General features: G+C 39.4%; 1 protein-coding gene and 1 pseudogene across 1 annotated transcript in view; one reads left to right on the top strand and one right to left on the bottom strand.

The window, feature by feature from the left end:
* LOC135276617 (patr class I histocompatibility antigen, A-126 alpha chain-like) overlaps positions 1-23882 on the bottom strand; it is a 105531-nt gene that overhangs the window by 55085 nt on the left and 26564 nt on the right. The window lies entirely within an intron of this gene.
* Positions 397-22726, top strand: LOC135276605 (G1/S-specific cyclin-E1-like; annotated as a pseudogene).

The following is a 23882-nucleotide window of genomic DNA, read 5'->3' as shown; positions in this document are numbered from 1 at the left end:
GTTAAAGAAATGTCTGTTTGCATTTTTGCCAGTGGTTATGGCTGTGGTTTCATTTGTCAAATGCCTTATGTGATACATTCTTCCTAATAAGTATTTTTAGAAGCCTCTGAAAGGAAGGAGATTTTACTGTCACTGTCTTCTCAGTCAAGTGGGAATAATCTTGTAAGCAGAACAGATGCCAGTCGGTTCATTAAAAGTTCAATCTTCAAGTTTTGCAGAACCAATTCTGAAAATGAGAAGAGTATTGGATATAAGAATTTAACATATATGTTGCATGTAGAAGCTAGTATTTTGGATTTATAATTTACAGGTCCCTCAGAACATTTTACACTTTTTTATCATAACTGGGAAGCTGTCTCTTAAATCTTTGAGTATGACTAAGGTTTGAAAAGAGCAATGACGGTGAGCTCAGTGGCTACATTGGTAAACACAAGAATGTTTTCAGCTCAATTTACCTCAGCTATATGGAGATTTGATAACTAAATAGAAAGTGAATGGAGACAAATTTCTTAATTACCTTCTGCAGATGACACCTTCTAGTTAGCAACTGGTAGATCCAGGACTATTGGGCTAGGGAACATTTTTGGCTGGAGTACAAGGGTAGTTTCAGGAATAGAGAAATTAACAGTCAGAGAGGGAATCTCTGAGACTAAAAAGACTAAGTGTAGCTGGGCCTTGATGATCTGAGTTCCAAGTGTAGTTGTTAATCTTAATTATACACAACAGCAATGGAATTGTCAGTCAGTCAAGATGTCTAGCTAGTCAGACAGATCATTACTTTAAACACTGATGCTATGGGAAATTAGAAAACTCTGGGATGGCTGTGAGGATATGTGTGTAAAGATGTTTGTAGAGTGGGTGGCAAATAAAGAAAGCCACCTAAATAATTACCCCAGGGGAGCAGGTGCATATAAGATATTATGAAATAGCAATAAAATTATGCATTAAACTTTTTTCCTGTGAAATTCAAAAAATGTTAATGATACAATAAAAATAAAAATATCAAATGGCAGAGCACTATGAATATAATAATACATTTTTTAAAAGCTACAATGAGCAACAAGATAAAATAAAATTCATCTAGATTAAAAAGGAAGAGGTAAAACTATCTGGAATTGCAGATGATAAAATCTATGCATACAAATACAAAAGAATTAACTAAAAATGAGTTTAGCAACTACTAAACTACTTATGCTAAATGAGTTTAGCACATTGGTAGGATACAAAATCTAAATACAAAAATTGAGTGCGCTTCTATAGAGTATCAATTCATTAATAAAAATGTTACTAAAAAATCCAACTTACAATAGCATTAAAAATAATAAAGTTGAGGGTCCAGCAATACTCTTCACTTTTATGGTTAATTGGCTTTTGAAAACAGTGCTAATATAATTCAGTGGGGGAAGAAATTATCTTTTCATCAAGTGGTGCAGAGACAACAAGCTATCCATATGCAAAAGAATAAAGCTGGATCCCTACTTCACACCACATATAAAAATTACATCGCATTCAAAAGTGGGTGAGGAATATGAACAGATACTTTACAAAAGAAGACATACATGAGGCCAACAAACATATGAAAAAATGTTCATCACTGGTCATTAGAGAAATGCAAATCAAAACTACATTGAGATACCATCTCACGCCAGTTAGAATGGCTATCATTAAAAAATATGAAGACAACAGATACTGGAGAGGATGTGGAGAATAGGAACACTTTGACACTGTTGGTGGGAGTGTAAATTAGTTCAACTATTGTGGAAGACAGTGCGGCAATTCCTCAAGGACCTAGAAATAGAAATTCCATTTGACCCAGCAATGCCATTACTGGGTATATATCCAAAAGATTATAAATCGTGCTACTATAAGGACACATGCACACGAATGTTCATTGCAGCACAGTTTACAATAGCAAAGACCTGGAACCAACCCAAATGCCCATCGATGATAGATTGGACAGGGAAAATGTGGCACATATACACCATGGAATACTATGCAGTCATAAAAAATGATGAGTTCACATCCTTTGTAGGGACATGGATGAACCTGGAAACCATCATTCTCAGCAAACTGACACAAGAACACAAAATTAAACACTGCATGTTCTCACTCATAGGCGGGTGTTGAACAATGGGAACACATAGACACGGGGGGGAGCACTATATACTGGGGTCTGTTGGGGGGGAGTGGGGGGGTCAGCGGGGGGTGGGGAGTTGGGGAGAGATAGCATGGGGAGAAATGCCACATATAGGTGAAGTGGAGGAAGGCAGCAAATCACACTGCCACGTATGCACCTATGCAACAATCTTGCATGTTCTTCACATGTACCCCAAAACCTAAAATGCAATAAAAAAAAATATATCAAAGTGTATTAGAGAACTAAATATGAGACTAAACACTAGAAAACCCTTAGGAAAAAACATAGGCATACATCTTTATTACTTTGGATTAGGTAAAAATACCTGATCTTAAATTATACCAAAGGCACAAGCAAAAAAGGGAAATAAAAGAATTTGAACATCATCAAAATTTAAAATGTGTGTGTGTCTAAGGACACCACCAAGAAAGTGAAAAGCAACTCATTGAATGAGAGAAAATTTCTGCAAATCTTATCTAGAATATATAAAGAATAATTTAAACTCAATATAATAATAGTAATAAAATAATAAATAATAAATAAAATAATAAAAATAAGATGATAAAAAATAAAATAATAATAAAAAGACAAATAATATACAAAAGGCCCATAAGCACAGAGAAACATGTTCAACATCATTAACCATCATGGAAATGTACATCAACCCAAAACTGAGTTACTATTTCCCACCCACTAGAATGGCTATAATTGAAAAGATAATAATTAGTGTTGATGAGAATGTGGAGATACTAGAACACCCACACTTTGCTGGTGGAAATTTAAGTGACATAACCCCTTTAGAAAGCAGGCTAGCAGTTGCACAAAATGTTGAACATTAAGTTACTATATGATCCAGCAATCCCTTCCCATGTATATGGTATACCCAAGAGAAATGAAAACACAAATTCACATAAACATTTATACACCATGTGTATAGCAGGATTATTAATGATAATCCAAAATGAGAAGGACCAAAGTGTCACCAACTAATAAATAAACAAATTTTGATATATTCATACAGTGGAATATAAGCAATAAAAAAATGTCCAGTACTGATGCAAGCTACAACCCACACAAACTTTGAAAACGTTATGATAAGTGAAAAAAGAAACAGAAGACCACATATTGTATAACTTTATTATATAAAATGTTCAGAATAGGTAAATCTGTAGAGCTAAAACATAGGTTGGTAACTTCTTAAGGCTGGGGGTTTGGATTTTGATTTTTCTGAAGGGCTGAGAGAAGATGAAAATAAACAATGAGGACACATGGACACAGGGAGGGGAACATCACACACTGGGGCCTGTTGGGGGGTGGGGGAGCTAGGGGAGGTATAGCAGTGGGTAAGGGGATTGGGGAGGATAACATTAGGAGAAATACCTAGGGCAGAAGATGGGGGATGCATGCAGCAAACCACCATGGCATGTGTATACCTGTTATACCCAAGCGAGTTTAAACAGAAGCGCCATGCACTGAGTTTGTAGAGAGTCCACCTTTATGCCTGTGTCTGAGAGTCAGCTAAAGCTCAAACCTCTCAACCAAGAACAAAGGGCCATCCACATTTTTATACCAGTTTAGGGTCAGGAGGTGGTAAGCAGATTGTTACAGAAACAGAAGGAGTGGGTTAGGGGAGGGAGGGTGTTGCCTAATGAAAAGTTCTATTTAAAATTTTTTTTTACTCAGAATGTGGGGTAGCAGTGTGAGGTAGCAGTTACATGGTTACAGATGCAGGATGTACAGGGCTGGTGGGCCCTGTTTCTCAGAAAATTGGTTGCAAGGATGCCAGGTGTCTCAGACCACAAGCTTTCAGAACAGAATGCCCTACATAACTCAGGGTGGGTGGACATAGCTCAGGGTGGGCAAAATGGAGTTAGCAGGATTGTTTAAAATGTATTCATTATAGCCAAGCTCAAGCTAGGGTATTTCATACCTATGTAACAATCCTGCATGACCTGCATATGTACCCCAGAACTTAAAGTATAATTTAAAAAATTAAAAAAAGAAAATGATCTGTAATTGATTGTGGTAATGGAAGCACAACTGTGAATATTCTAAGAACCACTGAATTGCATATTTTGAATATGTGGATTTTATACTATTTAAGTTGTATCTCAAGTCGTCCTGAAAATGATTAAATTACACTTAAAACTTGCAGTCTTTTGCTCAAAAAAAGCTACCAATATGGTTTGCATGCAAGTGAAGAAAGTAGACATACAGAGAGTAGGCTGATATGATAGTAATTAATTTAGTAAAGTGGATTTGAATTTAGTGATTGGAGAGATTTAAAAGTATACTTATGCATATTTTGGTTGTTTCATTTCCTATTGTGAGCATGAATTATTTTCCCATGAAAATTAAAAAAATAGAAAGTTGAGAATCTTGAAAGCTATGCAGTCAAATAAACATTGTTACAAATGATAAAGAGCTGTCTGGAATGTCTTCCTAGAGAACTGGCTGAAGCACATGCATGTAAAAGGAAGGCAATGGCTGAAGAATCAAGGCAGGACTACAGCGGGAGAAGAAAGAAAAATGTAAACGTGGAGATAGAAGACAAGAAGATGACTGATGCATGAAGTGGACATTAATACTGTGAAAACCTCTTGAGGAGTCAGATATGACCGGGATTATGTGGGAGGAAAACTGGCTTACAGCCCAAGATGGCCAGACATCACGGACATTGGACAGAATCTGAAGAGCTATCTAGTTATTCCCTTTCGTTTCCCTCTAACACTCCAGCAAGATTACTGCCTAATTTACAGCCATTTTACATTGAAGAATCAGTACAATTTGGAGATTTTGGGATCACAGACAGAATTTTTTAGTACTCTTTGGCATGGTGAGCTGTTTTCCTGTATCAGAAAAACAGGCTCACTCTGTTATTTCAGGAATAAAGTGTTTAATATAGAAATAAGAGCATACACTAATGTTTGGAAACCAGGGGTAGCAAATATTGACAAAGTCATGTGACAGGCAGAATAGTGGTCTCCTAAATATGTCTGTGTCCTGAAACTTATAGAAGTGTCTTCTAATAGGGCAAAAGGAACTTTTCAGATGTGATTAAGCTGCAGCTCCTGAGATGGGAAGATTATCCTGGATTGTCTAAGCAGCTTCAGTGGAATCACAGGAGTCCTTATAAGTGAAAGGAGTAGAGAGCAGTTCAGAGTTAGAGATGTGACAACAGAATCAGGTCAAAGTGATGTGACTGCTGACTTGGAAGATGGAGGAAAGGACCAAGATCCAAAGAATGCAGGCAGCCCCAAGAAGCTGGAAAGGGTGAGGAAACAATTTTCCCTTAGAGCCTCAGAAGAAATGCAGCTTTGATGACACTTTGATTTTAGCCCATAGTGACCCATTTTTTTAAATTTTTTTTGCATATTAAATGATTTATTCAAAAGTATGTATACTTTATGACACACTGGCACAGTGAGTGGAACTATAGGTTCTGAAATCAAGCTTTCATGGTTTATTTTTATTTATTTTTCATTTTATTGCATTTTAGGTTTTGGGGTACATGTGAAAAACAAGCAAGATTGTTGCATAGGTGCATACGTGGCAGTGTGATTTTCTGCCTTCCTCCCCTTCACCTATATGTGGCATTTCTCCCCATGCTATCTCTCCCCAACTACCCACCCCCTGCTGTCCCCCCCACTCCCCCCAACAGACCCCAGCATATAGTGCTCCCCTTCCTGTGTCCATGCGTTCCCATTGTTCAACACCCGTCTATGAGTGAGAACATGCGATGTTTGATTTTGTGTTCTTGTGTCAGTTTGCTGAGAATGATGGTTTCCAGGTTCATCCACGTCCCTACAAAGGACACGAACTCATCGTTTTTGATGGCTGCATAATATTCCATGGTGTATATGTGCCACATTTTTCCTGTCCAGTCTATCATCGATGGGCATTTGGGTTGGTTCCAGGTCTTTGCTATTGTAAAGTGTGCGGCAATGAACATTCGTGTGCATGTGTCCTTATGATAGAATGATTTATAATCCTTTGGATATATACCCAGTAATGGGATTGCTGGGTCAAATGGAATTTCTATTTCTAAGTCCTTGAGGAATCACCACACTGTCTACCACAATGGTTGAACTAATTGACACTCCCACCAACAGTGTCAAAGTGTTCCTATTTCTCCACATCCTCTCCAGCATCTGTTTTCTCCATATTTTTTAATGATCGCCATTCTAACTGGCGTGAGATGGTATCTCCATGTAGTTTTGATTTGCATTTCTCTAATGACCAGTGATGATGAGCATTTTTTCATATACTTGTTGACCTCATGTATGTCTTCTTTTGTAAAGTATCTATTCATATCCTTCGACCATTTTTGAATGGGCTTGTTTGTTTTTTTCTTGTAAATGTGTTTTAGTTCGTTGTAAATTCTGGATATCAGCCCTTTGTCAGATGGGTAGGCTGCAAAAAGTTTTACCCATTCTGTTGGTTGCCGATTCACTCTCTTGACTGTTTCTTTCGCTGTGCAGAAGCTGTGGAGTTTGATTAGGTCCCATTTGTCTATTTTGGCTTTTGTTGCCAATCCTTTTGGTGTTTTGGTCATGAAGTCCTTGCCTACACCTATGTCCTGAATGGTTTTGCCTAGGTTTTCTTCTAGGGTTTTTATGGTGTTAGGTCTTATGTTTAAGTCTTTAATCCATCTGGAGTTAATTTTAGTGTAAGGTTTCAGGAAGGGGTCCAGTTTCTGCTTTCTGCATATGACTAGCCAATTTTCCCAGCACCACTTATTAAACAGGGAATCCTTTCCCCATTGCTTGTTTTTATCAGGTTTGTCAAAGATTGGATGGTTGTAGATATGTTGTGTTGCCTCCGACGCCTCTGTTCTGTTCCGTTGGTCTATATCTCTGTTTTGGTACCAGTACCATGCTGTTTTGATTACTGTAGCCTTGTAGTATAGTTTGATGTCTGGTAGTGTGATGCCTCCCACTTTGTTCTTTTTGCTTAGAATTGACTTGGCTATGTGGGCTCTCTTTTGGTTCCATATGAAGTTTAAGGTGTTTTTTTCCAGTTCTGTGAAGAAGGTCATTGGTAGCTTGATGGGGATAGCGTTGAATCTGTAAATTACTTTGGAGAGTATGGCCATTTTCACAATATTGATTCTTCCTAACCATGAAATGAAATGTTTCTCCATCTCTTGTGTGCTCTCTTATTTCGTTGAGCAGTGGTTTGTAGTTCTCCTTGAAGAGGTCGTTTATGTTCCTTGTTAGTTGTATTCCTAGGTATTTTATTCTCTTTGTAGCAATTGTGAATGGCAGTTCATTCTTGATTTGGCTCTCTTTAAGTCTGTTATTGGTGTATAGGAATGTTTGTGATTTTTGCACATTGATTTTGTATCCTGAGACTTTGCTGAAGTTGCTTACCAGTTTCAGGAGATTTTGGGCTGAGATGATGGGGTCTTCTAGATATACAATCAAGTCGTCTGCAAATAGAGACAATTTGACTTCCTCCTTTCCTTATTGAATACCCTTTATTTCTTTTTCTTGCCTGATTGCCCTGGCTAGAACTTCCAATACTATATTGAATAGGAGTGGTGAGAGAGGGTATCCTTGTCTAGTGCCAGATTTCAAAGGGAATGCTTCCAGTTTTTGCCCATTCAGGATGATATTGGCTGTTGGTTTGTCATAAATAGCTTTTATTATTTTGAGATACGTTCCATCGATACCTAGTTTATTGAGGGTTTTTAGCATAAAGGGCTGTTGAATTTTGTCGAAGGCCTTCTCTGCATCAATTGAGATAATCATGTGGTTTTTGTCTTTGGTTCTGTTTATGTGGTGAATTACATTTATAGACTTGCGTATATTGAACCAGCCTTGCATCCCCGGGATGAATCCTACTTGATCATGGTGGATAAGCTTTTTGATGTGCTGTTGCAATTGGCTTGCCAGTATTTTATTAAAGATTTTTGCATCTATGTTCATCATGGATATTGGCCTGTAGTTTTCTTTTCTTGTTGAGTCTCTGCCAAGTTTTCGTATCAGGATGATGTTGGTCTCATAAAATGATTTGGGAAGGATTCCCTCTTTTTGGATTATTTGGAATAGTTTCAGAAGGAATGGTACCAGCTCCTCTTTGGATGTCTGGTAGAATTCGGCTGCGAACCCATCTGGACCTGGGATTTTTTTGGGTGGTAGGCTCTTAATTGCTGCCTTGACTTCAGATCTTGTTATTGGTCTATTCAGGGTTTCAACTTCTTCCTGGTTTAGGCTTGGGAGGATGCAAGTGTCCAGGAATTTATCCATTTCTTCCAGGTTTTCTAGTTTATGTGCATAGAGTTGTTTGTAATTATCTCTGATGGTGGTTTGTATTTCTGTGGAATCTGTGATGATATCCCCTTTATCGTTTTTTATTACATCTATTTCATTATTCTCTCTTTTCTTTTTTATTAATCTGGCTATTAGTCTGTCTATTTTGATGATCTTTTCAAAAAACCAGCTCCTGGATTTATTGATTTTTTGAACAGTTTTTTGTGTCTCTATCTCCCTCAGTTTCTCTCTGATCTTAGTTATTTCTTGCCTTCTGCTAGGTTTTGAGTTTTTAAAATCTTGCTCCTCTAGCTCTTTTAATTTTGATGATAGGGTGTCGATTTTAGATCTTTCCTTGCTTCTCATGTGGGCCTTTATTGCTATATATTTTCCTCTAGACACCGCTTTAAATGTGTCCCAGAGATTCTGGTATGTTGTGTCTTTGTTCTTTTTGGTTTCAAAGAACATCTTTATATTTGCCTTCATTTCATTGTTTATCCAGTCAACATTCAAGAGCCAGTTGTTCAGTTTCCATGAAGTTGTGCGGTTCTGAGTTAGTTTCTGAATTCTGAGTTCTAACTGGATTGCACTGTGGTCTGAGAGACTGTTTGTTATGATTTCCATTGTTTTGCATTTGCTGAGGAGTGATTTAATTCTGATTATGTGGTCAATTTTACAGTAGATGTGATGTGGTGCTGAGAAGAATGTATATTCTGTTGATTTGGGGTGGAGAATTCTGTAAATGTCTGTTAGGTTTTCTTGGTCCAGGTCTGAGTTCAAGTCCTGGATATCCTTGATAATTTTCTGTCTCATTGATCTGTCTAATATTGACAGTAGAGTGTTAAAGTCTCCCACTATTTTTGTGTGTGAATCTAAGTCTCTTTGTAAGTCATTAAGCACTTGCCTTATGTATCTGGGTGCTCCTGTATTAGGTGCATATATATTTAGGATCGTTAGCTCTTCTAGTTGCATTCATTCTTTTACCATTAGGTAATGTCCTTCTTTGTCTCTTTTGATCTTTGTTGGTTTAAAGTCTATTTTATCAGAGACTAGGATTACAACTCCTGCTTTTTTTGCTCTCCATTTGCTTGGTAAATCTTCCTCCATCCCTTTAATTTGAGCCTTTGTGTATCCTTGCATGTGAGATTGGTTTCCTGGATACAGCACACTGATGAGTTTTGGCTTTTTATCCAATTTGCCAGTCTGTGTCTTTTGATTGGGGCATTTAGCCCATTTAGATTTAGGGCTAATATTGTTATGGGTGAATTTGATCCTGCCATTTTGATGCTAGCTGGTTGTTTGCTGATTAGTTGACGCAGTTTCTTCATTGTGTCAATGCTCTTTACCATTTGGTATGTTTTTGGAGTGGCTGATACTGGTTGTTCCTTTCTATGTTTAGTGCTTCTTTCAGGAGCTCTTGTAAAGCAGGCCTGGTGGTGATGAAATCTCTGAGTAATTGATTGTTTGAAAAGGATTTTATTTCTCCTTCACTTATGAAGCTTAGTTTGGCTGGATATGAAATTCTGGATTGAAAGTTCTTTTCCTTAAGGATGTTGAATATTGGCCTCCACTCTCTTGTGGCTTGTAGGGTTTCTGCTGCGAGAACCGCTGTGAGTCTGATGGGCTTCCCTTTGTGGGTAACCCGACCTTTCTCTCTGGCTGCCCTTAGCATTTTCTCCTTCATTTCAACCTGGTGAATCTGATGATTATGTGCCTTGGGATTGCCTTCTTGAGGAATATCTTTGTGGTGTTTTCTGTATTTCCTGGACTTGAATATTGGCCTGCCTTGCTAGGTTGGGGAAGTTTTCCTGGATAATATCCTGAAGAGTATTTTCCAGCTTGGATTCATTCTCTCCATCACATTCAGGTACACCTATCAAATGTAGATTAGGTCTTTTCATATAGTCTCATATTTCTTGGAGGTTTTGTTTGTTTCTTTTTACTCTTTTTTCTCTAATCGTGCCTTCTCGTTTTATTTCATTGAGTTGATCTTCGACCTCTGATATCCTTTTTATTGCTTGGTCAATTCAGCTATTCAAACTTGTGTATGCTTTGCGAAGTTCTCATGTTGTGTTTTACAGCTCCATCAATTCATTTATATTCCTCTCTAAGCTGTTTATTCTCATTAGTATTTCATCAAACCTTTTTTCAAGGTTCTTAGTTCCTTTGCATGGAGTATGTTAGGGTTATTTTAATTAAGAGAGTCAGGGTGTTGAGACAGTGGTAGTAAACTAGATCTTTCAAACAGAATAGAAAGGCCTGAACATTTGTAAAGCAGAGGTAGCATTACAGATCAGATCAGTGGGTAAAGGAAAATTATTTAGTAAATAATTTAAGAACAATTGGTTATCTATATGGAAAAATGCAATTGTACTCATCTCTTGGAAAACATTCTTTAAAATAATATAGTAGAATATCTTCATTAATTTAGTGTAAGGAAAGATTTTTATACAGGTTACAATGAAGTATTCACCCCAGGGTAACCTTTGACAGAATTAAAGACATTAAAGTGGAGCTCCCAGATTATTTGGGATTTTTTCATTCCCCAGTGGACAGGGATAAATGACTATATGTGCCTCTGGGAAAGGGCTGTAGAAGGAATATATCTAAATCAGAATTACAGGGTCTTTTCTCAAAGGCACCAGCCTTCTGAACATTTGAGGAGCTCTTACATATCAACTGGCTTTGGTTTAGCTACTGGGTAAGAATTTCTGAATACCCAGGACTCAAGATTGGTGACTATTCAGCAGACCTAGCAGTTTTATACCTGTATGTGTCAAGTGGCACCTTCATGCCTTGGTGAGGGGGCATCCTCTCAGCCCTCCAAGAAATGTGGTTAGGATGTGGCTAAGTAGGTTGCACATAGTGGATACATTCCCACTTTCCCATCTCTCTGAGCTGCTTTCAGACACCTTCCTCTGCAGCATGCCTGTGCTGATTCTGTTGATAAAGGCTAGTGGTTTTCACAAACTGCTGCATATACCAAAATCTGGAGAGATGATTTAATAAAATCAGGGCTCCAGCCTGTTAGACTAGAATAATATCTGGGCCTCTGTAGTTTTGCTACATTTCCCAGATGATTTTGATACACACCAAATATTGAGAACTGCTGCTCTGAGTCACTACTTTTTAACTTGGCTGCTGATTGGAGTCAAACCTGGAGAGTTTTATGAACAATAGTGTTTCTGGGATTCTACTTTTGATGAATTAGCTTTAATTGGTTTTACGTGTTGATCTAGACCTGGGGCTATTTAACGTCTTTCACATGATTTAAAATGCAGACAAATTTGAGAAACACTGTGCTAGGCCACAGTTGAACTCAGGTTTTAATGAGCTAAACTGGCTGACTATTAACATCACTCTTAGGTGTTCAAAACAGCACATTTAGGTCTGAGATACTGAGTGAAGATCCCATATTAATGAATCCATGTCAATCATGTCTCATTTCTACTTGTCAAATATTGAAAGCCAGGGAGAGAAATCTCTCCAACCAGTGCTCCTCCATGGCTCTCTCCATGGTGACACTACCATTTAGCTGATCCCAAATAAAAGCCAAACAGCAAGGTTGCCTATGGAGGTTGGGCAGGCCACACAGCACAATGTCCAGGAAACAGCAGGGAGAGAGTATTTGGATCAGGAGGGCACAGGGAAGATGCCAGCAGACCTGCCCTCTCCATTGCACTCAAAATTACACTGGATTTCCTAGCAAGTGCAATCAGGCAACATAATATATAAACCATGAATTAATGGAAGCTTTAAGCAAAGTCATTGAATTAAAACTATACAAAAATTATTTACATTTATACATGACACAACCAACACTGAAATTCAGCAAAGAAAGAGATCCTATGAACACTAGCACAATATTTCAAGATCTTTGTAATAAATCTACTAAAAGAAGCACAAATTAAAAAAGCCATACTTTATTTAAGAGTATTTAATAAATAAACATTCCATGTTCATTAATTATAAGTCTCAATGTGGCAAAATTTGTCAGTGCTCTCCAAATCTGATTACTGAATGAAATCTCTATTAAAAAATAGAATTTTTAAAGCTACTTGGAAAGGTGCTTGTCAAGTTAGGAAAGTTGCCAATGATAGAAAAAAACAGTCTTGAAGTGAAAACTTGAAGAAAATTTATGGATTTACTTCATTGGGTAGAGAGACATATCGTATGTCTGTGTGATGTTTCATCTTGTGATGATGAAATTTTCTAAAATTAAATATGCTGATTTAAACTCTGAATATGTGAAAAATCATTGACTTGTATACTTTAGATGGGTGAATAATATGTGATTTATATCTCAATCAAGTTTAATGAAGAAAATATAATGAGATATTTTGACCAATCCAGTAGAATTTCTTTTTTTTTTTTTATTGCATTTTAGGTTTTGGGGTACATGTGAAAAACATGCAAGGTTGTTGCATAGGTGCATACGTGGCAGTGTGATTTGCTGCCTCCCTCCCCTTCACCTATATCTGGCATTTCTCCTCATGCTATCCCTCCCCAACTCCCCACCCCCCCATTGTCCCCCCACTCCCCCCCAGCAGACCCCCGTGTATAGTGCTCCCCTCCCTGTGCCCATGTGTTCTCCTTGTTCAACATCCGGCTATGAGTGAGAACATGTGGTGTTTGATTTTGTGTTCTTGTGTCAGTTTGCTGAGAATGATGGTTTCCAGGTTCATCCACGTCCCTACAAAGGACGTGAACTCCTCGTTTTTAATGGCTGCATAATATTCCATGGTGTATATGTGCCACATTTTTCCTGTCCAGTCTATCATCGATGGGCATTTGGGTTGGTTCCAGGTCTTTGCTATTGTAAACTGTGCTGCAATGAACATTCGTGTGCATGTGTCCTTATAGTAGAACGATTTATAATCCTTTGGATATATGCCCAGTAATGGGATTGCTGGGTCAAATGGAATTTCTATTTCTAGGTCCTTGAGGTATCGCCACACTGTTTTCCACAATGTTTGAACTAATTTACACTCCCACCAACAGTGTCAAAGTGTTCCTATTTCTCCACATCCTCTCCAGCATCTGTTGTCTCCAGATTTTTTAATGATCGCCATTCTAACTGGCGTGAGATGGTATCTCAATGTAGTTTTGATTTGCATTTCTCTAATGACCAGTGATGATTAGCATTTTTTCATATGTTTGTTGGCCTTATGTATGTCTTCTTTTGTAAAGTATCTGTTCATATCTTTCGCCCATTTTTGAATGGGCTTGTTTTTTTCTTGTAAATCTGTTTTAGCTCGTTGTAAATTCTGGATATCAGCCCTTTGTCAGACGGGTAGGCTGCAAAAATTTTTTCCCATTCTGTTGGTTGCCTATTCACTCTATTGACTGTTTCTTTTGCCGTGCAGAAGCTGTGGAGTTTGATTAGGTCCCATTTGTCTATTTTGGCTTTTGTTGCCAATGCTTTTGGTGTTTTGGTCATAAAGTCCTTGCCTATGCCTATGTCCTGAATGGTTTTGCCTAGGTTTCCTTCTAGTGTTTTTATGGCGTTAGGTCTTATGTTTAAGTTTTTAATCCATCTGGAGTCAATTTTAGTGTAAGGTGTCAGGAAGGGGTCGAGTTTCTGCTTTCTGCATATGGCAAGCCAGTTTTCCCAACACCACTTCCAGTAGAATTTCTAAATAAAAATCTTTGACTATTTCAAATATTAATGAGAATACGGCCCATCTAGAGTTGCCACACTGCTTGCCACAGCCGCTTTGTCTAGTAGTGTGGCATCATCTCTTCTGGTGGGATATCACACACACATACCAGGAATTCCACTCCTAGGCATATAATTTTGAAAGACTTGTGCTTATTGTGCCAACATACATTTGCAAGAATGCTTATAACAGCAGTGTTTGTACTTTTTAAAATTTGAAAACAAATAAAATGACCATAAATGAGAGAAGGGTTAATTAAGGTATGGTTTACTTATTCAATGAAATGTTACAAATAATAAACATGATCACTCTAGAGACACAAATAACAACTTAGCAAACATATATTTGATCTAAAATAAGGTCCTGTAAGAATACACACAGCATGATTCCATTTGTATGAAAAATTCAAAATTTATATAAAGTTTGAGATAACCTATGTTGTTTTAGAGATGGATGCAGTGGGGTAAAGCTTTAATGAAAGGCATGAACAGGATTCCTATGAAATCTGGATGAGGGTGAATTCTAAGGACAGCAAAGGGATTGTTATTGCTGTGGGAATTGGTCTGAAAACTTTCGGGTTTCTTTTTCAGACTTGTTTCTTTTTCTCATAGATCTTCCCTTTCAAACCATATGTTAAAATGTAAATATAATTCATGCCCTTAACTTTTGGTTGTAACTTACAGTGTAAAACTGGTAATGATAAAATAAAAGTAATGTGAACTAGTTACAGGAATTGGAAAAATTAACATTTATTCACAAAAGAGTTGGGCTTCCGCCTGCACCATTCATCAGAGAAGAGACCATGACGTGGAATGGGAACTCGGAATTGTCATCATCCTGTAATTATACTCAGCATTCTGTCCTTAAACTTTGGAACACTACTGTCCACCTCCCTTCTGTGGTGATGGAATGCCTCTATCTGTGCTGTTCATTATGGCAGTCACTGGCCACCTGTGAATTCTGAGTACTTGAAATGTGGCTAGTACAAGAGAGAAAGTGGAGAAACTGGCTTTTAAAATTTATATAATTTTCATTAATTGAAGTGTAAATAGTGCTGTGTGGACAAGGCAGCATTACAGAAACAAAATACAGCATCTGCTGTCTCTGTCTATTTTTTAGCCATCCATCACATGAATGACAGCTTCATTGTTACTAACTTTGGAAAAATCCCATTTCAAAGAAAAATGGAATTTCAGCTTTTTCAGAGGTGAGACTTTCTTGAACTCAGCAGCTATAAAATACCCAAACCACACAAAAAGATACTGTTTATCTCTGTTCTCTCTGGGTATAGAAAAATATGCTGAATTCTTATTTGCATGTGAAATAAAGGGGTTTTCAATAAGAAATTTTGCTGTAAGGTGAGAAATTTATTCTGAATATTGTTCTTTAATTTCAAAGGTTTTATCCATGCTGCTTATAATTATTACTGTTTGGTTACTATAGTGTAAATATTTTTAAAAATTATCTGAAATTAAAAAATATAGCAATATAATTCTATGATGCATGGGAAAAAGAAAAAACAGGGTAAGCATGTGTTAGCTTGGTATATTATTATAATATGAGTGTTGTACAATGTACCAAGTTTAATGTAAGAGATGACAAACACCTCACATGGCCCATTAAATTAATCAGAAACATTTCACTGTGAATGTGGAAGGGAAGATGAACAGAATTTTAAACACACTGGGTGTGTGCAGAGGATCAGGACCTTGAATTTAGCATCACTTTTATATATGTTTTTGCTTATTCACAGAGACTTTGGCACTTACTATGTATCAGGCACCACACATAGGTGACTTAAACAACAGAAATTGCTGGGCACGGTGGCTCACCCCTGTAATCCCAGCACTTTGGGAGGCTGAAGCCAGCGGATCATGGGGTCAGGAGATAGAGACCATCCTGGCCAATATGGTGAATCCCATTCTCTACTAAAAGTAGAAAATTTAGTTGAGTGTGTTGGCATGTGCCTGTAGTCCCAGCTGCTCTGGAGGCTGAGGCAGGAGAATCGCTTAAACCTGGGAGGCGGAGGTTGCAGTGAGCCAAGATAGCATCATTGCACTCCAGCCTGAGTGACAGAGCAAACTCGGTCTCAAAACAAAAACAAACAAACAAAACAGAAATATGCTGTGTCACAGTTCTGGAGGCTGGAAGTCCAAGATCATGGTGGTGACAGTGCACATTTCTCCTGTGTCTTCTTTCCTTGGCTTGTATGTGTCTTTTCCCTGTGTCTTCACATGGTCATTCCTCTGTATCTGTCTGTGTCCTAATCTTCTCTTTTTATGAGGACATCAGTCACATTGAATTAGAGCACACTATATGACCTCATCTTACCCAAATGACCTCCTTAAAGATCTCTCCAAATGCAGTCACTTTCTCAGTTACTGGGAGTTAGGACATCAACATGTCAATTTGAGGGGATGCAGTTTAGCTCATAACAGTCTGGATCATCCTTGAGATTCCATTTTCTAAAGAATAAAATAGAATAAATCTCTTTGGCTTGACTCTGGTGGGTGAAGAGGGAGAGCTCTTGGTGTATGGTTTAGTCTTTACAATGAACCATTCTGTTTGGGCAGCAGGTTTAGCTCTGCAAGCTTGAAGGTTAGGCAAGAGTGTGATCCTCCTCCCCATTCAAAAGGTCAAAGTAGAGCAGGTTCTTGTTCACAGTGCAGTGGGTGAGAACAGGGAAAGTGACAGAGAGCATTCTTTTACCTTTTTGTGGCATGCATGCATCCAAGTCTCTGGTGTTTTAAATAATTGAAACTGAGACCTAGATCCACTTACCTGTAAAATAGAACTGCAGAGGAGGGAAGCATATCATCCCCATCACTGGAGAGATCCCTGAAGAGAGATTTGTGAGCCCTCATTTTACCAAAAATGAGACAAAACATCAAAAAAATAAAGTGAAATTGAGGTTGTAGATGGGGCTTTATTTAGAGCTTTGACTCCACACCTACTTCCTGAGACATGGTCCTTCTCCAGGATGCTATATGTTAGGAACAAACTGTTTCTCTTAAAAAAAAGTTTTACTCTGAGAACACTTTCATAACCATGGAACAAAGGAAAAAAAAGACAAAAGAAATAAAAAAAATTTTACTTCTTTGTTCTTTGGAAGGAGATGAGGGAAGAAGATGAGGAAAGGAGATGTTCTTTCTTCTCCAAAGCAACTTCCTTGTCCTCGTACCTCCTCACCTCTAGTTACTTAGTCACCGCTTGGTCAACAACTCTTCCTGCCAGTTCCAATCTGTAGAAAAGTACACCTCTCCAGTTACTTCCTTGTTTCTGACTCTGTAAGTAATCTTTCCCACCTTTGCCATGTCTAGACATTGCCAGACATGCTCAGACATGTCTCTCTCTGCCACATTTGTAACCTATCTGCACCTCCTTTATTTGGAAAATGCTGAACAATAGCCAATTGTGTTCCAACCCCAGTCAATAGGGGAAGGACACAGAGTAGGGACTGTGACAGGGATAAAAACCCCTTCTCTCCTTTGTTTGGTGTGTTCTTGCAGTGGCCAAGAGTGTGGGTGGCACCCTTCTGCAGAAGTAAATTTGCCTTGTGGAGAAATTCTTCATTTAAGCGCTCATTTTCTTTGCAACTCTGAGCAATTGTTTCCATCATATAGAATCACAGGACTGAGACTTGAGTGGTAAGCATGATGGTGTTCTGCCTTTCTGACAGATAGGATGTTTTGGATTGCGTGTATTTTCCAAAGAGGACAGCCAAAATATCTTCCATCACACTTGGTTTTCTTTAGTCTGACCCACCACTCTGTCATCAAGAGGTAAGGTCTCTCCATCCCCTTAAATATGATGAGATCTGATATCTGCATTAGCCAATCAAATATGGCAAAGGATGGTTGTGTCTGTTCTGCGCACTGCTATTAACCATACTGCCTGCATCTATTTTCTTCCACTTCAATCCCTGAACCATGTAAAACTCCCAGGCCATCATCTGAGCCCAGCCGACACAAGAACCCTATGAAAGAACATAAAAAATTCTTAGTTACTGTTTTTCATGACTATCCTTTTCTATCCTTCCAATTTCAACTTCTATGTGTCCCTAGATCCAAGTGAGTATCTTGTAGTCAGGATATGGTTAGATTCTGTGAGTCATGCATTAAACACATCCATTATAGTGAGAATATATGAGAACACATCTCACCCTTACTGAGATGCAGTGAGGATTTCTCCAGTACCAAGGGGTAAATGCAGAGAGAAACATGAAAATGATGTCATTAGCTTATAGGATTTTCAGAAACATGACCCTTAAAAACAGGAAGAAAACACATCATACTTGCAAAGCCCTGGGTAAAAATCCCTTTTTACTTTAGTAATGATTACAAAATAATTATTTCTCCTAATTTCTAGAAAATTAGGCCAGGTGCAGTGGCTCATGCCTGTAATCCCAGCACTTTGGGAGGCTGAGGTGGGTGGATTGCCTGAGGTCAGGAGTTCAAGACTTGCCTGACCAACACAGTGAAACTCCATCTCTATTAAAAATACAAAAAAATAGCTGGGCGTGGTGCAGACACCTGTAATCCCAGCTACTTGGGAGGCTGAGGCAGGAGAATCACTTGAACCCAGGAGGCAGAGGTTGTGGTGAGCCAAGATCGCACCATTGGACTCCAGCCTGGGCAACAAGAGTGAGACTCCATCTCAAAAAAAGAAAAAAAAAAAAGGAAAGAAAAGAAAAAAGAAAATTAGTGGAAAACTTGCTCCCTCAGCATCTGAAGAAACTAAAATACAGCTTGCACCACAAGCTTTGTTCTGCGTAAAATTGCAAAGAAATGGGGATATCTCTACTTTTGAGTGGTGACCATGGGACCCAAAGTGGCTTGGAAATAACCCTTTATCATATATGCTTGTCAATTTTCAATTGATTCACTCAATTCTTAGAAAATATGATAAATCATAATCTTGACAAAATTCCATGTCCAGATACTAGGCAGGGTAATATGTATATTTTAATTTGTTAGGGCTGCCATAGCAGAGTGCCATACAAAAGGTGACTTAAACAACAGAAGTTGCCAAGCAATAGTGGCTCATGCCTGTAATCTCAGTACTTTGGGAGGCTGAGGCTGCCGGATCATGAGGTCAAGAGATCGAGACCATCCTGGCCAACATGGTGAAACCCCTTCTCTTCTAAAAATGCAAAAATTAGCTGAGTGTGGTGGCGCAGAGGGCAGGAGAAAGAAAAATACTTGAAGCTCAGCCTTTTCATGGCCCCAGAAGGCTGAAATATAAAAATAGAAATTTATAGACAAGTTAAACAAGTATGAAAAGTATTACAGAAGCATAGTTTTATACCTTAAAACATCTATGCCATGCCCAGTGGCTCACGCCTGTAATCCCAGCACTTTGAGAGGCAGAGGCGGGTGGATCACTTGAGGTCAGGAGTTCAAGGCCAGCCTCACCAACATGGTGAAATCCCATCTCTTCCTCCAACAAAAAAATACAAAATTATGCAGGTAGATGGCGCATGCCTGTAATCACAGCTACTCAGGAGGCTAAGGTAGGGGAATTGCTTGAAACTGGGAGGCAGATGTTGCAGTGAGCCAGGATCATGCCATTGCACTCCAGTCTGGGCAAAAATAGAGAAACTCTGTCTGGAAGAGGAGGGGCAGGAATCTAGCAGAGACAGTGTCTGACCCAACTACTTCAAACCAAATGTCTAAATTTTGAAGTCATTTTTATTTTTATTTCATCAATAATTTAAAGCTTATCTTTATATACTAAAGATTACTAAAGTCACATGAACTAAAAGGCATTTGAGTTAAATTTCTATTTTCTCACAAAATATTTGATTTAAACACTTGCTTTTTCTTTCTTTTTGTTGTTGTTGTTGTTGTTGGACTTTTGCTCTTGTTACCCAGGCTGGAGTACAATTACGTGATCTCTGCTCACTACAACCTCCACCTCCTGCATTCAAGAGATTCTCCTGCTTCAACCTCCAGAGTAGCTTGGATTATAGGAACCCACCACCACACCCAGCTAATTTTTTGCATTTTTAATAGAGATGGGGTTTCATCGTGTTGGCCAGGCTGGTCTCCATCTCCTGACCTCAGGTGATCCACCTGCCTCGGCCTCCCAAAGTGTTGTGATTACAGGTGTGAGCAATCACTCCTGGCCTGCTTTCTCTTTTAGCCAATTTATTAGAGCCCTTCTATATATTTTGATAATGAAACCATCACATAGGAACATGACACATGTAAATATGTACACATACAGGCACACAGATAGAAGTAGATCTTATACATTTATAAGATTCTTCATTTGCCAGTATTATTTTTTTATTTTTATTTCAAGACAGGGTCATGCTCTGTCATTCATACTGGAGTGCAGTGGCATGATCCTAGCTCACCATAACCTTGAATTCCTGGGCTCAAGCAATTTTCATTCCTCAGCCTCCTGATAGCTAGTGTCTCAAAATTTTGCTCTTTAGTTCAACTAAATGTGGATTCTTGTCACATGACCAGGAAAGATTAGGCTCATGGACACATTGAGGGGTGAATAGAGCAGGATTTATTGGGTGAAAAAAGAAAAAAAAACTCTCAGCAAACTGAGAGGGAGTCCTGCTAACAGGACCCCACCTCACAGGTTGAATTCCAGGCCACCAAACACAAGCTGAAGAGACCAGGCTCCTCCTGCCAAAGGTGTCAGTTTCTGGAGGCTCCACCCCATTCTCCCAGTGTGCAGGTCGGTTAGTGATTCTCTGGCGATGCTTTTCTATCTGTGTGGGCATTTGGCTGTCTCACTAGGACTATAGGTGCACACCGCCATGCCCAGCTAATGTTTTTATTTTTTCTGTGTTACCCAGGCTAATCTCCAATTGCTGAAGCCAACAGATCATCCCACCTTAGCTTCTCAAAGTGCTGAAAGAGCCACCATGCCTGACCTGGCTGGCATGCAGTGGCGTGATTTCAGTTCACTGTAACCTCTGCCTCCCAGGTTCAAGTGAGTCTCCTTCCTCAGCCTCCCAAATAGCTGGGACTATAGATGTGCACCACCATGCCCGGTTTGCTTTTGTATTCTTAGTAGAGACAGGGTTTCACCATGTTGGCCAGGATGGTCTCAATCTCTCCACTGGGAACAGGAGAGTAGGAAAGAGAAGGTGGCACTGATTTCTCTGTTTGTTCCAGAGAAAGGAAAGAAAATGTGTGTGTGTGTTTTTTTCAGAATCCAGTAGACAACTTGCCAATATTGACAGGACTGTGAGAAGCCAGTGTGGCATTAAGCTTTGGGACAGTAATGTAGTCTGTGCAAACCCCTGCTCCTTGATCCCCACATCTGACAAAGAAAAGGATAGGCTGGTTTACCCAAATTCTATGTATAACCCTCAGCATTTCTTTCTTTCTTTTTCTTTTCTTTCTTTCTTTCTTTTTTTTCAGTCAGACTTTCACTTTTGCTGCCCAGACTGGAGTGCAATGGCACGATCTTGGCTCACTGCAACCCCCGCTTCCTGGACTCAAGTGATTCTTCTGCCTCAGCCTCCCGAATAGCTGGGATTACAGGCACCCACCACCACATCTGGCTAATATTTTGTATTTTTAGTGGAGACAGAGTTTCACCATGTTGGCCAGGCTGATCTCAAACTTCTGACCTCAGGTGATCTGCCCACCTTGGCCTCCGAAAGTGCTGGGATTACAGGCTTGAGCCACCATGGCCGGGCAAGCCTCAGCATTTCATGTGATCCAGAGCCTCGCCACTGCCTATACAGATCTGAGCAAACAGAGAAGAGGTCTGGAAAATTATGTTAAACAAGCAAAAGTCATACTTATGGGATGAACACTCTATGCAGTGACACCCTCTTCTGCAGCCTCTTCTGGATTGGCTAATGGAGACGCGTGAGGTCTAAAGATTTCACAGGATTGCTTTGATCAACACATGAAAGCACAGCATGTTGTAAAAACACTTTTATAGATGATTGGGGTTTTATCTTTGTTGACTGCAGCCAAACTTGAGGAAATCTATTCTTCAAAATTGCACCAGTGTGCAACTTTGGGGCTTGTTCAGGAGATAAAATTCTAACTGTGGAATGAAAAAGTATAAAGGCCCCTGAGTGGTGTTTAAGTCCCCTGGCCACTGTGTCCTGGCTGAATGTATACATGCAGGTGGCATTTCTAAATGACTTACACAAAGTGCTATTGCCACAGCATCCCCAGCAAATGTTTACAGATTGCGGAGCTTTTAAATCTCTGTGTGCTGGATGCTGACTGCTTAGAATTTTCTTAGGATGTACTCACTGCTTCTGCCTTGAATTTCTCTTCACTTGAATTGACACAAAACATTTAAGAGCATCAGTGATGTGACAGAGAGAACTGTGTCAAGTGGATGGTTCCATTTGCCATGGTTACAAGGGAGACTGGGAGCTCAGAACTGAAGGACTTCACAGGGGTTCCTGCTGAAGTTGCACACAGCATACAGACCCACAGACACAGCTTGGATTTGCTGGACAAAGCCCAAAGAGAGCCACATCATCTGAACAAAATAGGATTTCTCCTCTCCCCATTGAGGTCCTCACCCTTTTCCACAGAGCAGGAAAATGCACAGCAGAGGACAGGGAACACTGTGGCCACAGCAGCATTCTCCACCAAAGACAGTTGTGTGGAAGGGGCTGCTCAGCTCTCTTCTGTCTACTGCAGCAGAGGTGTGTGTTAGCTTTTACAGACATGTAAATAAAAGATTGTGTCTCTTCTGGAGTAGAAGTATTTCTGTGAATGACATTGGTCAGGGAGAAGTGGTTTTCATTGACTGCCTAGACTTTTCTTTTCTTTTTTTCTTTCTTTTTTTTTGATATGGAGTTTCATGTTTGTTGCCCAGGCTGTAGTGCAATGGTGAGATCTTGGCTCACTCCAACTTCTGCCTCCCAGGTTCAAGGGATTCTCCTGCCTCAGCCTCCCTAGCAGCTGGGATTACAGGCTCCTACCACCACACCCAGCTAACTTTTTGATTTTTAGTAGAGATGGGGTTTCACCATGTTGGTCAGGCTGGTCTTGAATTCCTGACCTCAGGTAATCCACCCACCTCGGCCTCCCAAATTGCTCTGACTTCAGGTGTGAGCCACTGTGCCTGGCCGCTTGGACTTTTAAAATAAGTGAGTCAAGTACACCAGCCTCCTCTAGACACCAGAGAATGCTCCAGATGCTACCAAGGAGTGTGACACCAGACTTGGTTGTTGACACATAGTACCGGCTTGAAGGTGAGGAGCGGAACTGTTACTGTTTGTCTCTCAAGTGTTCTGTGCTGTGTGGTACTAAGTGGAACAGGTGGTTGTGAGCAAAAGCATTTTGTGATGCAGAGCCCACAACCAGCTGGGCTGGGGCTGCCCTTCTCACACTATCAGTTGACAATATACAATGCCTTTTATGAATGCTTGTTTTGTAAGTGCTGCTATGGCTATCCTTTTTGTTTTTTTTGAGAGGGAGTCTCACTCTGTTGCCTAGGCTGGAGTGCAGTGGGGCAATCTCAACTCACTGCAACCTCTGTCTCCCTGGTTCAAGCAATTGTCCTGCCTCAGTCTCTTCAGCATCGTTGATGGCAGTGGTGCTGAAATCATTTCCACATTCAATAGCATTCTTAGGTATAATTTCATTCCTAGATCTGGCTAAAAGTCATAAATAATCTGTAATCACTATTATTTAATACTCTTTTCATCCTTACCCAAATCTTATTGTAAAGAATAAATGGGCCAGGCATGGTGGTTCATGCTTGTAATCTCAGTACTTTGGGAGGCCAAGGCAGGTGGATCACCAGGTCAGGAGTTTGAGACCAGCCTAGCCAATATGGTGAAACCCTGTCTCTACTAAAAATACAAAAATTAGCCGGGCATAG

This window comes from Aotus nancymaae, unplaced genomic scaffold (assembly GCF_030222135.1).
Source record: "Aotus nancymaae isolate 86718 unplaced genomic scaffold, 86718_ANA_hifiasm-v0.15.2.pri h1tg000027l, whole genome shotgun sequence".
NCBI classification, from domain to species: Eukaryota; Metazoa; Chordata; class Mammalia; order Primates; family Aotidae; genus Aotus; species Aotus nancymaae.
The sequence above is the reverse complement of the archived record's forward strand: the minus strand, read 5'-3'. Positions and strand labels throughout refer to the sequence as shown.